Raw genomic sequence first — 15,788 nt, forward strand, 5'->3', positions numbered from 1 at the left:
CTCAGACAGAACTGAGAAAGGGATTTAAAAGTACTGTTGTTTTAAGTTGCAGGGAAGATAGCAGGAGGACAGAGGCAATATCTGTGATAGGATGAGTCTGGGTTAGAATCAGAATCAGGTTTATTATTACCAATAGCAGGAGGACAGAGGGAAATCTAAAAAGATTCAACAATTAAAAAAAAATTTAAAAATCACTCAACCACTATGGCCTTGCAAATTCCTGTCCCTTCTCCAATCTCCCTTGTTTCTCTAAAGTCCTTGATTTTTTTTGGTTATTCAAATTTATGTCTCTGTTTTGCATAACTATGTTTCAATCAGCCAGTTAGATATCCACTTCAGTGAAGCTTCTTTTATCAGAGCAGTTATGGTAAACCGTCCCATAAAAATCTGCCTCCTGTTTTTGAAATGGATGACAATGACATCCTCCTTAATCTACTCGTAGGATGGGAACATACTGGCCTGGTTCGATTAAGAGCCATTTATTTCAAGGAGAGTAGAATATAAGAACAAAGATATAATGCTAGAGCTTTCCAAGACGTTGGTCAGGCCGCACTTGGGGTATTCTCAACTGTTTTGGGCCCCATATCTCAGACAGGATGTGTTGTCATTGGAGAGAATCCAGTGGAGGTTCATGAGGATGATTCCGGGAATGAAGGGATTAACATATGAGGAGCATTTGGCAGCTTTGGGCCTGTACTCACTGAAATTTATAAAGAATGTGAGGGAGTTCTCATTGAAACCTACCAAAAGTCGATCGGGTGGATGTGATGTTTCCTGTGATGGGGGTGTCCAGAACTAGAGGGCACAGCCTCAGAATTGAGGGGAGACCTTTGAGAACAGAGGTAGGGAGAAATTTTCTTTAGCCAGAGAGCTGTGAATCAGTGGAATGTTCTGCCACGGACTGCAGTGGAGGTCAAGACCAGGAGTATATTTAAAGTGGAAATTGGTAGTTTCTTGATTGGTCAGGGCATCAAAGGATATGGTGAGAAGATAGGTGTATGGGGTTGAGTAGGAGCCGGGATCAGCCATGCTGGAATGGTGGAGCAGACTCGATGGGCTGAATGGCCTAATTCTGCTCCTGTGTCTTATGGTCTAATATCTGTGATAGGATGAGTCTGGGTTAGAATCAGAATCAGATTTATTATTACCGATAGCAGGAGGATAGAGGGAATATTTGTGATAGGATGAGTTTGGGTTAGAATCAGAATCAGGTGTGGGTGACATAGAATTAGTTATTTTGTGGTAGCAGACATAAAATAACTATAAATTATAAAAATATGTAACTAGTTTAAACAAAGGAATAATGAGGTAATGTTCTGGATTTCATGGACCGTTCAGAAATCTGATGGCAGAGGAGAGAAAACTGCCCCTGAATACTGAGTGCTGGTCTTCAAGTTCTTGTCCCTCCTCTTTGATAGTAGTAATGAGAAGAGGACATGTATTGACTGGGGAAGGCCCATAGTGATGGAATGTGCCTCCTGGAAGATGCCCTCAGGTGTGGGGAGTGATGGAGCTGGCTGAGGATCACAGCCTTTAGTGATCCTGCGCATTGGAGCATCCAAACCAGATGGTGGTAAAACCAGTCAATATGCTTCCAGATAGAAATTTGCAAATGAAGTCTCTTTAAACACATAACAAAGCAAAGCCACTGGCCTGCCTTCTTCTTGGATAGATTCTCTGAGAATTTGATGCCCAGGAAGGTGAAACTGCTCAGCTTTTCCACTGCTGATCCCTCGGTGAGGACTGGTCTGGTCTCTCCTGACTTGCTGACGTGGATTACTGTTGCTACACCACACTTAACTGGGCATCCTATCCTTATCCACTCCTGACCTTCCCTTCAACGCCGTCTGAGATTCAGCCAGCAACCGGATGGCCAGAGGTGAGTTTGTAGACGGCATCTGAGCTGGGCTTAGAGATGTAGTGATGATTGCAGAGAGAGTAGAGCAGCAAGCCAAGCACACTGTACACCCTTAAAGCACAACTTAAGTTGGTTAATGGGCATTAAATGGTTTAATGGGGCAGTTTGATGACTGTGCCTCTTTGTCAGTGTTATGTGTTGTCGATGAAGGGCTGTGGGATGTGCCCAACAAGTCAGTTGGCTCCACGGGGGAGAGAAAGCCTGAGCCAAAATCACAGATGAATGTCTTGCAGTGGAAGCTTCCAGTTCTGATACAAACAAGGAAGCTAAGGTACCCGAAGTGGGAGCATTCGATATTGGTGAAGCAGTGCCCAGGTGGCAGAAAAGGTGTTATTCCTCAAGCATCACTGTAACATGGCAGAGGGCCACAGACAGAAGGGTCAGAGTGGGAGCTGACAGAGAATGAAAGTGGCAAGTATCTGAAAGCTTAAATATTCCACAGAACCATCACCCAGTCTGTGTTTATTCCTCCAGTGCAGGAGGTACCACTTTTGTGAACACCAAATGAGAAACACTGGATTGGAAGGTTTGCACATTATGAAGGGTCTTTGACATGAAAAGTTAATGCTGTTTTGCTTTCACAGCTGCTGCCAGACCTGCTGAGTGTTTACGGAGTGTCGTGTAGCAAATATTTGAGTGATGCTGTAAATATATTGTTTGATTGAGCAATCTGTTTGCTTACATAATTCATTAGGGGTTACATGTAAAACGTATGTGAACGGCATACTTTATTTTGCCAACATGTCACATGTGAGCACCTCACTTAAAAAACTAAGTAGACCGATATCCTGACTGTTGTGTGTTTCTTTTGATTAGTTTCAAGAGTTACAAAACATAACAGTAGCAACAAGTGAGTTTTAAAATGAACCTGAGATGACTACCTACCTATTGAATCGCATGCATGTTTTTCGACAAATGGAGAAAAAGACATTTGAGTTAAAACCAAAGGCAGAAAACGGACAAAATTGGTAAGCAACAAGTACAGCCATAGGTTCACAAACAATGAGTAGCAAGTGATAATAATAATAAATAAATAAATTCAAAAAATGGCCTGCTATATGGGAAAGATAGACACGTTCAATTGCACAACTTGATTGGAGATTCATCTGCCATTTGCATACCCATCCGCTGATGCAGAGTCAGCTGACAGTGAATTAAGAAGGATACTGGATGATGCCACAGTAGTGTTCAAGGATGGCGTTGGAAAACTCAAACGTATCCAGGGTAAAATTGTGTTAAATGAAATTGCCATACCCAAGTTTTACAAAGCCTGTCTGATTCCTTATACCATCTGTGATAAAGTAGCCAGTGAGCTAGACCACATGGAAGCTGAAGGAATTCTTTCCCAGGTTGAGTGAAGCTCAGGAGCAAGGCTCGTGGTCCCAGTAGTCAAGAAGGATGAGTCTGTCAGGATCTGGGCTGATTTTAAGGTCATCATCAACCCAGTACTGAAAGTAGATCAATGCCCTCTGCCCAGGATAGAGGATATCTTTGCAAACATTTCTGGAGGAAAACACTTCAGCAAAGTGGACTTAGCTAAGGCCTACCTACAGATGGAGCTGGAAGAAGAGTCCAAAGTGTTTCTCACCATAAACACTCATAAAGGGCTTTATTCTATAATAGGCTTATTTTTGTAGTAACATCTACACCTGCACTCTGGCAGAAAGCTCTGAACCAGGTGCTACAAAACTGCCCAGGGACTCAGTGTTACCAGGATAACATCATTGTTTCAGGTGAGGATGACAAGGAACACCTCCAAGATCTCAAGACAGTGTTAAAAGCATTAGAAGATTATAGGCTCAGAGCACAATGCAACAAGTGTGAAATTTTTCAAGCTAAGCATCACTTACTGTGGTCACACCATTGACACACAAGAATTACCCAAGTATGCTGAGAAAATTCAGGCAATAGTGGATGCCCAGAGGCCAAAGGATATGTTACAGAGGCAGTCCTTTTTTAGATTTGTCATTTACTCTAACAGATTCCTGCCAAACCTGGTTACTGTGCTCCACCCCTTGAACTCATTACTACAGATTGGGAAGAAATGGCAATGGAGAAAGCAGTGTGAAGTGCTATAAAAAAGGTAAAGCAAATGATGATGTTAGACACTGTACTCAAACGTTATGATCCTCATTGTCCAGTGAAGCTTGCCTGCGATGCCTCGCCTCATGATACAGGTGCATTTATGTCACATGTTATGAGTGATGGAAGTGAATACTCGATAGCCTTTGCATCACGTTCCCTTACTGCTGCAAAGGAAAATTATGCACCGATTGACAAGCTTTGAGTCTGGCCCGGGTGTACTTGTAAGGCAGAGAGCTTACCCTCATAACTGATCATCAACCACTAGTATCCATTTTCAATCCACAGAAGGGTGTTCTACTAACAGCAGCAGCACCAGTGCAGAGATGGGTCTGTTTCTTGGAGGACACAATTATGAGATTGAATTCAAGAGGACAATTAATCATGGAAAAGGAAATACCCGAAAAATTTACCTTTTGACGAATTCTCCCTAATGCAAATCAAGTTCTCCCTATGTCGGCAGAGATGATTCAAAGGGAAACCAGAAAAGACCCCACGCGGTCTCAGGTCTTCAAGGCCACCCAAAATGGCTGGAATGTGCAGCGAGAATTCCATTTCCATTTTTACCAGTGCTGGGACGAACTTGCCTTTAGTGGAAGTTGCCCTATGTGGGGACTGAGCGTTGTTGGTTGTTATATCATTCAGATTGAGAGCTGAGGTATTAGAGGAACTACTGTACATGTCAGTGATCTAGGCATGGTCAAAATGGAAGTGTTGGCTTGGATCTTTGTCTGGTGGCCAGAGATGGATCAGCTGATCAAGCAGCTCACCATGCACTGTTTGGGATGCCATCATGTCCACAAAATGCCAAAACCAATGCCTCTCCGTGCCTGGGAATGTCCTGTATTGCCTGGTGGAGAATTCACATGGATTTTGCTGGACCATTCATGGGCAGAAATTTCTTGCTAGTTGTGGATGCAGGTACAAAATGGCCAGAAGTGTTCCCAACAGCCTTGGCACACTGTTGATGTGTTGAGAAGCCATTTCTCTAGGACTGGTGTTCCAGAACACTTGGTCAGCGACAATGGACCACAGACTGCTGCTGAACAGTTTCAGTCATTCCTGAAAATGAATGGAATAAGACCAGTTACATATGCATTGTACCACCCAGCTACAAATGGTTTGGCAGAAAGATTTGTTCAGAGACTAAAGAACACACTGCAAGTAATGTCAGCAGAACACACTATACTGACACTGAACCAGAAACTTGCCAATTTCCTCCTTGCATATTGCAATGCAGCACACTCCAGAACCAGCTGTGAGTGTGTGCCAACAATTTCAGAACCAACAACTCATCAGAACCGCACTCCAGAACCAACAACTCACCAGCTGTGAGTGTGTGCCAACAACTCCAGAAACAACAACTCACCAGAACCACATTCCAGAACCAACACCTCACCAGAACCACACTCCAGAACACACTCCAGAACCAACAACTCACCAGCTGTACTCTTCCTGAGTTGCCCATTGCTCTTACACTTGGATCTCCTCAAACCCAATTTCAGAAAGAACTTTCAGGACAAACAGATGAGATAAACTGAGGGCTCCTCAAGCAAGGGTGTATTGTTAGGGAGAGAGGGAGCCTGTGGCATGCCGAAGATTGGGTGAACAAGCAGTCTTTGGAGTACTGCAAGTCTGTGTCTTTGCTGTTGCTTTGCTCACGTTTGAGTGCTTGGTGGCAGGTGCTGATGATTATTTTTTGCCGGTGGGGGGAGGGGGAATCGTTGTTTGCTGCTGCTTACGTGCGGGAGGGAGGGGAGCTGGGGGGGACTTTGGGGTTCTAACATTTGACTGTCATTCATTCTTTGGAGCACTCCTCTATTTTCGTGGATGGTTGCGAAGAAAAAGCATTTCAGGATGTATATTGTATACATTTCTCAGACGTTAAATTGTACCTTTGATATTTCACTCCTGGAGAAGCAGTGCTGGTGAGAGACCTCAGAGATGGCCAAAAGTGCGTACAGAACAGGTTAAGAACAGAATTAATCAAGATTAAGGACAGAAATGGACCACACCCCTACACAGTGGAAGTTCTGTCTGGTCTCATCTGGGGATGACACACCGATCAGTTGAGGACAGCAGAGTCTATTGTTAGAAAAGAAAGGGGTTCAGAGCTGTCAGAACCACTTCCTGCAGTCCCAGAGTCCACTCCTACAACCACCACGGAGGATGCCCCAAAACATGAGATTGTTTCAAGTCTCACCTGCCAAGACTTGTCAGGAAAGACATTATCACACAATAGTACGAAATTCTCCACAGTGATGAAATCTTTAGGCCTGAATGGGACAGTATAAAATTTACTCTCCTTGTATGTCCATATAGTAGTTGTACTTTATAGTAATCTGTGTATAAAAGATGACTGGAGAGCAATGTATTATATACTTCTGTTGAGATGCACTCCATGTTGAGTTGGAGTTTATAGCTAATCAGATAAAGAGTGTAGGGAATTAATGTTTCAGTAACATATGAGTAATATTGTAAATATATTGCTTGTGTAACGCGCTGTAAGGTTTCACTGCTAATGTAATGGTTTCTCTGTAGCAGCAGTGTTTGGGTTATGACTAGAGATAACAGGGCTTTGGAATGTGGGCTATCCAATGAGCGACATGCTGTTCTTGTGGATCTGGGAGCAGGGATTTTGCGGTCTTTTGCTGGGGAGAGATGAGGAGAGAAGACACAAATGGAGAGAGTTGGTAGACCGCCAGGCGGAGTGAACTTGGAGTGAGGGTCCGAGGGTCGGCTACACTCGGAGGAGGTCGACGGGGAACCAGTGGACTGAACCGTGAGCTCCAACGTTGCGCATTAGACTGTTCCATGAGAATGGGCCCTTTTCTTTTTTTTGTTTCTTTACTAACCATACAGTCAAATTAACAATTATAAAGCTCAATTGTTTAATTGCATATTGTGTACTGTTTGTTATTTCGTGGTACTGATTTGTAACAGGGGACGCATCACGCAGCATCCACCCAAACAAGATTTCTTAAGTTTGGCCAGGCTGGGGGCTGTTTTCCCCTAGATTAAGCCCCTAGCCAAAGCGAGAGTTACACTTGATGAAGCATTCTTCGTTTGTTTACGTAATTCATTATGGGTTGTACGTAAGGAGTACGTGAATGGCATACATCATTACACCACCGTGTCATATGTGTGCACCTCACTAAGAACAACGAAGTAGACCAGGATCCCGTCTCCTGTGTTTTTCTTTCGATTTGCTTCCAGAGTTCAAAACATAACATCTGACCTGCTGAGTGCTAACAGCATATTCTGTTCTTACCTCTAAAATCTTCAGGAGGAAGGTAAGTAGCCAGAAGTTGTGACATAAGCAGGGAGGGTGACGAGGTCCTGCCAAGTGAGATCAGAGGGCTAGGTGCTGAGTTAAAAGACAGGACCTCCAGGATGGTGGTCTCAGGATAGTTACCCATACCATGTGCTAGTAAGTAAGAAGTAAGAAGATAGTGTAGTTTAGCAAGTGACTAAGGGGAAGGTTCAGGACAGATATTGTAAATGCAGGTTCAATTGTAACATTTCAGAGACGTTTGGATAGGTTCATGGTTGAGAGAGGTTTGGAGGAATATGGTATTGATGCAGGTAGAGTAGATGGATAGAGGGGCTGAAGAGCCTATTTCTGTGCAGTAGTACTCTCCGATTCTATTATAGGCGTCTACTCCAATCAGTCCTCTCACCTGTCTGAATGAGGTATCCCAAAAGACTCCTCTTGGGACAATGTGGAGAATATCATCAGTGGAGAGATCCTGGCTTCTGTTCTGTATACTAATCTATTACACTCCTCTGAATGCAAGTGTTTGAGCTGAAATCTTTACTGCAATTTCACCCAGAGATATTCAACAGTTTCAAAATCATTACGCTCTGCCCACACCAGACAGATGAAGATATTGTGAGCTTCTGCCAGCCCACTGGTCATCTGCAGTCAATTTGCTAATGAAATCTTATTAATAGTTGGCCTGCTAATCGGATCCCTCCATCTGCTTTCTGGTGTCAAAGTCTCGGTCTGAGTGGCATACAGTCCCTGAGGGATGCCTCTTCAATCAGACACACTGCATGAAGTCTGGGCATCGGAACCGTGAGTCTCTACTTTTAATAATTTCCAGTGAATGACTGTGCAAATCTCTGGCAGACGGTAAACAAGTCCAAAGTCTCTTGCTTCGGACATAAAATAAGTGCAAGCATTCGTAAAACAGGGAGAAAGCAGGGGTCATGGAAGGTCACAAAGCTGGTCACAAGGAGCAAAGGGAATGAGAGAGGCTAATTCAGCCATTCCAGTGAGATAAAGATGCTTCAATTGTGTTGAATTGTCTTCAGACCCCACTTTGAGTCCCACATTCAAAACTTTGGTCATTCCAGGTCAGGATCCTGGAACAGAGAGCAGCATGGATTCACAACAATAATCCCAGCACTTAGAGGGTCAAATGAAAAGGGCAAGTTTCAAACACAAACAACAGGAATTCTGCAGATGCTGGAAATTCAAGCAACGCACATAAAAGTTGCAAGTTTCAAACAGTTGTGTTTTCGTTAATCAAAACATAAAGGACTTTATGGAAGGAAAGATTGTATGAACTGCATGCCCTAGTAAGTCAGAACAAGGGGACTTAATTTATATTTCCTTGACCTACTGCAGAGACACCAATCTGGTTCCAATATCTTGCTTAATGGCATCAAAAAGGTTGGGAACCCATGGTCAGCTGAAGACCTGGAATTAACTGTAAAAATGGTAAAAAGCTGCACCAGATTTGGCCGGACTGCAAGCTTTCATCTGATCAAAAGGTGTGGGACCATTTAGTTAGGTTTGTGGTCCAGTTAGCATGGTGAGTTCACTCTTGACTTTGGGATTGGACAGAATTTACGTTTTCTCCCTGTGGCTTGGTGGGTTTCTGCCGTGTTCTCCAGTTTTCTCCCATATCCCCACCTTGTGCAGGTAGGTTAATTGGCCACTGTTAATAACTCCTTAGCATTATCATCATCTTTGGGTGTGTGGTTGACATGGGTGATGATAGCTTATCCTTGACCAAGATTATTCTTGGCAAATTTTCCTAAAGAAGCAGTTTGCAATTGTCTTCCTCTGGGCAGTGCCTTTACAAGATGAGTGACCCCACCCATTATCAACACTCTTCAGAGATTGTCTGCCTGGTGTCAGAGATCGAGTAACCAAGACTTGTGATATGCACTGGCTGCTCATACGACCACCCACCACCAGCTCCCATGGCTTCACGTGACCCTGATCGGGGGGCTAAGCAGGTGCTACTCCTTGCCCCCAGGGTTCCCTGCAGGTTAGCGGAGGGAAGGAGCGCATTACACCTCTGTTGGTAGATGTGAACCCCCACCCTGACAGTATAGGGAGAATCAAATGGTTATTGATGGCTATGTACAATAATATTTTCTTTAGCATTTTTAATTGGTTTGGTATTGTCAGATGTACCGAGGTACGGTGAAAAATGTGCCTTGCATACCATCCATACAGATCGGTTCATTACAACAGTGTATTGAGATGGTACAAGGAAAAACATTAACAGTGTTGAATAGTGTTCAGTCACAGGGAAGTGCAGTGCTGCAAGGGCACGACAATGTTGACTGTCAGATCAGGAGACCATACTATTATACCTGAGAACCATTCGATGGACATATAACAGTGGGATATGTGTCCTTGAGCCTGCTGGTGCGTGCTTTCCAGCTTTTGTATCTTCTGCCCAATGGGAGAGGAGAGAGGAGTGAATGACCGCAGTGGGTGCGGTTTTTGACAAAGTTGGCTGCTTTACCGAGGCAGTAAAAAGTGTAGATTGAGAAGTCTCGGAATAAAGGAGACCTTTTCTGGTTGGCTGCCAGTGACCGGTGGTGTTCCGCAGGAGTCAATGTTGGGACCGCCTCTTTTCACGTTATAGGGCCTGTGTTGCCCTTAAGGCATTTACTTGACCTTTTTGGGTCTACGTTTTAAATGATTTGTTTGTAACTATTTTCTAGTTAAAGTTAAAGGTTGATAATTAAGTTACAGTATAACAAAGATAAATTCATTGTATATGGTATATCACAGCACCTCCGGTTTTGCCGCGTCGTATGTGTAACTCCGGTTCGGGAAGGTGTAAAGGTGGGTGCCCTACGTGCAGCATGATCGTGAAGAGCTCCGTGTCTACCCACAAAGAAACATTATAGAAGCAACGCCTTTTCACCATACGATGTTAATGTGGAAGAGTGAACAGTAAATGGTTAACCTTACTACGACTCTGTCTTCATTGGCTCCGGTTTAACTTGGTGTTTAGTCAGAGTTTCAACACACTGCACAAGAACACTACAGTGAAAAAGCGAAATCATTAGATGTTTTGACAAGTGATACGATGGCTTCGTATCAAGCATCAAGTTGCTTGCACTCAGCGCCAAGAGCAGTAGGACGTCGACAAGTGTGGCTGCCCTCGCAGGAGCTAAAGCAGAAGCCGCCAAGGTGCGAGCGTCTTACGCTAACCAAGAAACAAAACTGAAAATGGAAAAAGCTGCCAGAGAAGTGGAAAACCAGTTGGAAAAGGCAAGGATAGATGCAGAGTTAGAAGTGCTGACGCTACAACGAGAAGCTGATGTGGCCGCGGTGGAAGCACAAGTGTTGGAAAACGCTGAAGAAATGCACGTTCTAGACGAAACAGGAAAATCTATGTCAGAAAGGGCCAAATTGGAACGCACCAGCGAATATTTCCAGTCTCAAATTGACCTGCAGATTCATTCTCCCTCTCCATAGTTGCCTGTTGGCGTCCCATCTCATGTGAAATCACAGGGAGGCTTCGTTGAATCGCGTACACCTGGAGGAGACAACTCACAATAGCAACCTTGCCACAAACTCAAGCATGAAAGGGCTGACTAGGAATACTTTCCAACACCAAACTTACCAGATCCGGTGAGATCAGAGACAAAGGCTGAAGTCAGAACATCAAATCCCATCATGAACGTACACGCTCAGTCATATGTCCCCCAACATATTCCCCCAGCTGGCACGCCACCTGCAGCAGAACCCTTGGCACAGTATTTAGCACGACGAGACCTCATCAATTCAGGACTGTACCAGTTTGACGACAAGCCTGAAAATTACCATGCGTGGTACTCCTCATTCACCAGTGCCACCTGCGGAGTCCAGCTCAAAACAACCCAAGAGTTGGACCTTATGACTAAATGGCTGGGATAGGAATCAAGTGAACAGGTGAAACGCATACACTCAGTGTATGTCAACAACCCCAAGCTAGCCTTACACAAAGCATGGGAGAGACTGCTATGCAGCCCCTGAAATTATTGAGAGGGCTCTATTTCAACAGCTGGACAATTTTCCTAGGGTGTCAGCCAAGGACCACACTAAATTACGAGAACTCGGAGACTTACTCATGGAGATTCAAGGTGCTAAAGAAGTCGGCTATTTAACTGGCCTGTCATATCTGGATACCTCACGCGGAGTTGGACCAATTGTGGACAAACTTCCATTTGGGCTGCAGGAAAGGTGGGTGTCTATTGTCTCAGAGTACAAGGAAGAGAACGGTGGTCGATTCCCTCCCTTTGAGTACTTTAGTAGGTTTGTGTGCACAGAGGCGAAGAGGGGAAACGACCCTAGCTTCATGAATCAAGGCAGCACCACCACTCACACCAACCCAGTCAAACCCATTTCGAACAACTTTGTCATCAATAAACCCGTCTCAGTGCATAAAACCAAAGTCTCTGCAATCAACGATGACCCCAGCAAGAATTGTCCATTGCACAACAAACCCCACCTCCTCAAAAAATGCAGCATGTTTCAAAACAAACCCTTTGACGAAAGAAAGGCCCTTCTCAAGGAAAAAAAGAATTTGTCTTAAGTGCTGTTCCTCTATCTCCCACCTCACTAAAGAGTGTACGTTCCCCGTAAAGTGCTCATACAGTAACAGCACTAATCACGATGGAGTCATGCATCCCGGCCCGTCAACGCAAACTGCCAAGGCTCCTCCACTCCCACAAGAGGGTGGCGGGGAGGGAGAGCATCACTCTGATACAACTATTGTCAGCACGAGCTGAAGAGAGGTTTGTGGTCCAGGTCAGTCGAGCCATTCATGTTCAAAGATCTGCCTCACTAAGGGAGCCAAAGACAAGGCCATTAAGGCCTATGTAATTCTGGACGACCAGAGCAACCGCTCACTAGTGAGACCGGAGTTCTTCAAGTTGTTCAGCCTAAAGGGTAATCCATTCCCATACTACCTCAGAACTTGCTCTGGCATTGCAGAAACATATGGCAGGAAGGCAGGTTTCCAGCTCGAGTCACTGGATGGCAAAGTCATCATCAGTCTCCCTCCACTCTTAGGGTGCAAAGAGATCTTAAATAACCGATCTGAGATTTCAATGCCAAGCACAGTGCTACACCAGCCCCATCTCCACCACATTGCCAAGCACAGCCCAGAACTGGATCCGGAAGCAGAAATACTCCTGCTACTCGGAAGAGACATTCTGAGGGTGCACAAGGTCAGGCAGCAGGTCAATGGACCACACAACACCCCCTTCGCCCAACGTCTGGATCTGGGCTGGGTGGTGTTAGGAGAGGTGTGCCCTGGCAACATACACAAACCGACAGTTAACACGCTCAAGACTAATGTGCTGGAGAGAGGCCGCCATTTAACTTCTCAGCCCTCCACAAGTGTTGTGTGTATCAAGGAAGCACAACAAAGGGATGAGCATAGTAAAGTAACTGAGAAGATACTGGGACTGTCAGTCTTCGCTCAAACTAAGCACGATAATAAACTTGCTCCGTTGGTGGAAGACACCATCTCCTTAAAAATAATGGACACAAAGGTCTTTAGAGACAAAGTGAACAACTGGGTCACCCCACTACCATTCAGAGAACCACGCCAGCGCTTGCCAAACAATAAAGAGCAGGCAGTCAGCCGGTTCACATCTTTACAACGAACCCTGAAAAGGAAACCTGAGACCAGTTACAGAGGTTGTTCTACTTCTACCTAAAGACTGATCTAGAGACTAAGGTTCTATACATGTTTATAAGGTCAGGCGGGGAGTATGTTGTCCTTAAAGCATTTATTTGACTTCGTTGAGTCACATCTTAAATGATTTGTTTGTAACTATTTTCCAGTTAAAGTTAAGGTTGATAATTAAGTTACAGTATAACAAAGGTAATTTCATTGTCTATGGTATATCACAGCATGTGATGACGTCACCTCCGGTTTCGCTGTGTCTTATGTGTAACCTTGGGTTCGGGAAGGTGTAAAGATGGGTGCCATGTGTGCAGCATGATCATGAAGAGCTCCGTGTCTACCCACAAAGAAACATTATAGAAGCAATGCCTTTTCAGAATCCTATGTTAATGTGGAAGAGTGAACAGTAAATGGTTAACCTTACTACGACTCTGTCTTCATTGGCTCTGGTTTAACTTGGTGTTTAGTCAGAGTTTCATACACTGCACGAGAACACTACAGGGTATATCAATGATTTGGATGATGGGATTGATGGCTTTCTGCCCAAGTTTGTGGATGATATGAAGATAGGTGAGGAGGCAAGTAGTGCTGAAGACACCTGCAGAAGGACTGACAGATTCGGAGAATGGGCTAATAAGTGGCCGATGGAATACAGTATGGGGAAGAGTATGGTCATGTACTTCGGTATAAAGGTGTGGACTATTTTCAAAACTGGGAGAAATTCAGAAATCAGTGGTGCATAGGGATTTGGGAGTCCTCATGCAGAATTCCCGGAAAGTTAACCTGCAGGTTGGGTTGATAGCAAGGAAGGCAAATGCAGTGTTGGCATTCATTTTGAGAGGAATGGAATACAAGAGTAACAATGTAATACTGAGCTTTTATAAGAGATTGGTCAGAACACACCGAGTATTGTGAGCAGTTCTGGGCCCCATATCTAAGAAAAAGATGTGCTGGCATTGGAGAGGATCCACAGGAGGTTCACAAGAATTATTCTGGGAATGAAAGGGTTAATCATGAGATGTGATTGATGGCTCTGGGCCTGTACTCACTAGAGTTTAGAAGAATGAGGAGGATCTCACTGAAACCTGTTAAATATTGAAAAGCCTGGATAGAGTGGACGAGTTGAGCCTATTTCTGTGCTGTGTAACTTTATGGTCCTCTATCCTCCTATAGTTCTTCATCTCACTTGTCAATATATCCTCTATTTCTTTTTCACTTAGCTGTCTTCTGCCAAAATGCTTTTACACTTCACTATGAATACTCCATTGTTGGCAGAGTCCGAGATGGAGACAAGAGGGCATACAGGAGTGAGATATACCAGCTATTTGATTGGTGTCACTGCAACAACCATACACTCAACATCAGTAAGACCAAAGAGCTGATTGTGGATTTCAGAAAGGATAAGACAAAGGAACACAAACCAATCCTCATAGAGGGATTAGAAGTGGAGAGAGTGAGCAATTTCAAGTACCTGGGTGTCAAGATCTCTGAGGATGTAACCTGGTCCCAACTTATCGATGCAACTATAAAGAATGCAAGACAGCGGCTATAGTTCATTAGGAGTTTGAGAAGAATTGGTTTGTTGTCTCGAAAACTTCTACAGATGTACCGTAGAGAGCATTCTGACTGGCTGCATCACTGTCTGGAATGGGGTTGGGGTCGGCGGGAGGCTACTGCACAGGATCATAAGAAGCTGCAGAAAGTTATAAAGTTAGTCAGCTCCATCATGGTATTAGCCTCCATAGTATCCAAGACATTTTCAAGGAGTGGGGCCTCAGAAAGGCGGCGTCCATCATTAAGGACCCTTATCACCCAGAACGTTCCCTCTTCTCATTGCTATCATCAGGTAGGAGGTACAGAAGCCTGAAGGTACACACTCAGCAACTCAGGAACAGCTTCTTCCCCTCTGCCATCCGATTCCTAAATGGACATTGAACCCATGAATACCTACTTTTTTTCTGTATTTGCACTATTTTAATTTAACTATCTTATATATATACTTACTGTAATTGAATTTTTTTCTCTATATTATCATGTACTGCACTGTCCTGCTGCCACTGCTAACAAATTTCACGACATTTGCTGGTGATATTAAACCTGATTCTGGTTCCATGTGGCAGTAGTGAGTCCTGAATCGTGTTCCTCCTGCTCTACCCGTTAAAGCCAGCAATAACTTCTCAGCCAAGTTTTCAGCCTTTTTATTCTAACTGAGAGATAGAGCCCAGTAACAGGTCCTTCTGGCCCAGTAAGTCTATGCCACCCCATTACACCCGTGTGACCAATTAACCTTCTAATCCTTTGTAACAGGGGAGGAAACCCGAGCACCAGGAGGAAACCCACACGGTCACGGGCAGAACATACAAGCTGCTTACAGGCAGCAGCGGGAATTGAACTCACATTGCTGGCACTGCAAAGAGTTGCGCCAACCACTACGCTACCCGTTAACTAGTTTGTTGACTGGACAAGGTTATTCTCTTGCAATAAACCATCTGCCGAAGACACTTAGCAGGTTGAGTAGCCTTTGAGGGGACAGAAGAGCTGTCGACGTTTCAGGTCAGAACCCGGCATCATCCTTCTGGGAGTGGAGAGGGGTGGCCAGAATTAAATGGAGAGAGCGGGGGGTATGTCAGGGGCCTGGAGGTGATTGGTGGCCAATGTGAGGTGAAAGGTGATAGGCAGGTGGAACCAGGGAGGGGAGGGGTGGAGTTGGGAGGCAGAGGTAGGAGGTGGAAGCAGATTGCTATTAATATACATAAACCTTCATGGGGAGATTTTTGTACTGGAGGGGTAGATGACATTCTCTCCACTGTGAGCACAGACATCTCTCCTCGAACAGTAGAGCATTCAAAAGCCAG

The sequence above is a fragment of the Mobula birostris genome, chromosome 3 (assembly GCF_030028105.1).
Source record: "Mobula birostris isolate sMobBir1 chromosome 3, sMobBir1.hap1, whole genome shotgun sequence".
In the NCBI taxonomy this organism is placed as follows: domain Eukaryota; kingdom Metazoa; phylum Chordata; class Chondrichthyes; order Myliobatiformes; family Myliobatidae; genus Mobula; species Mobula birostris.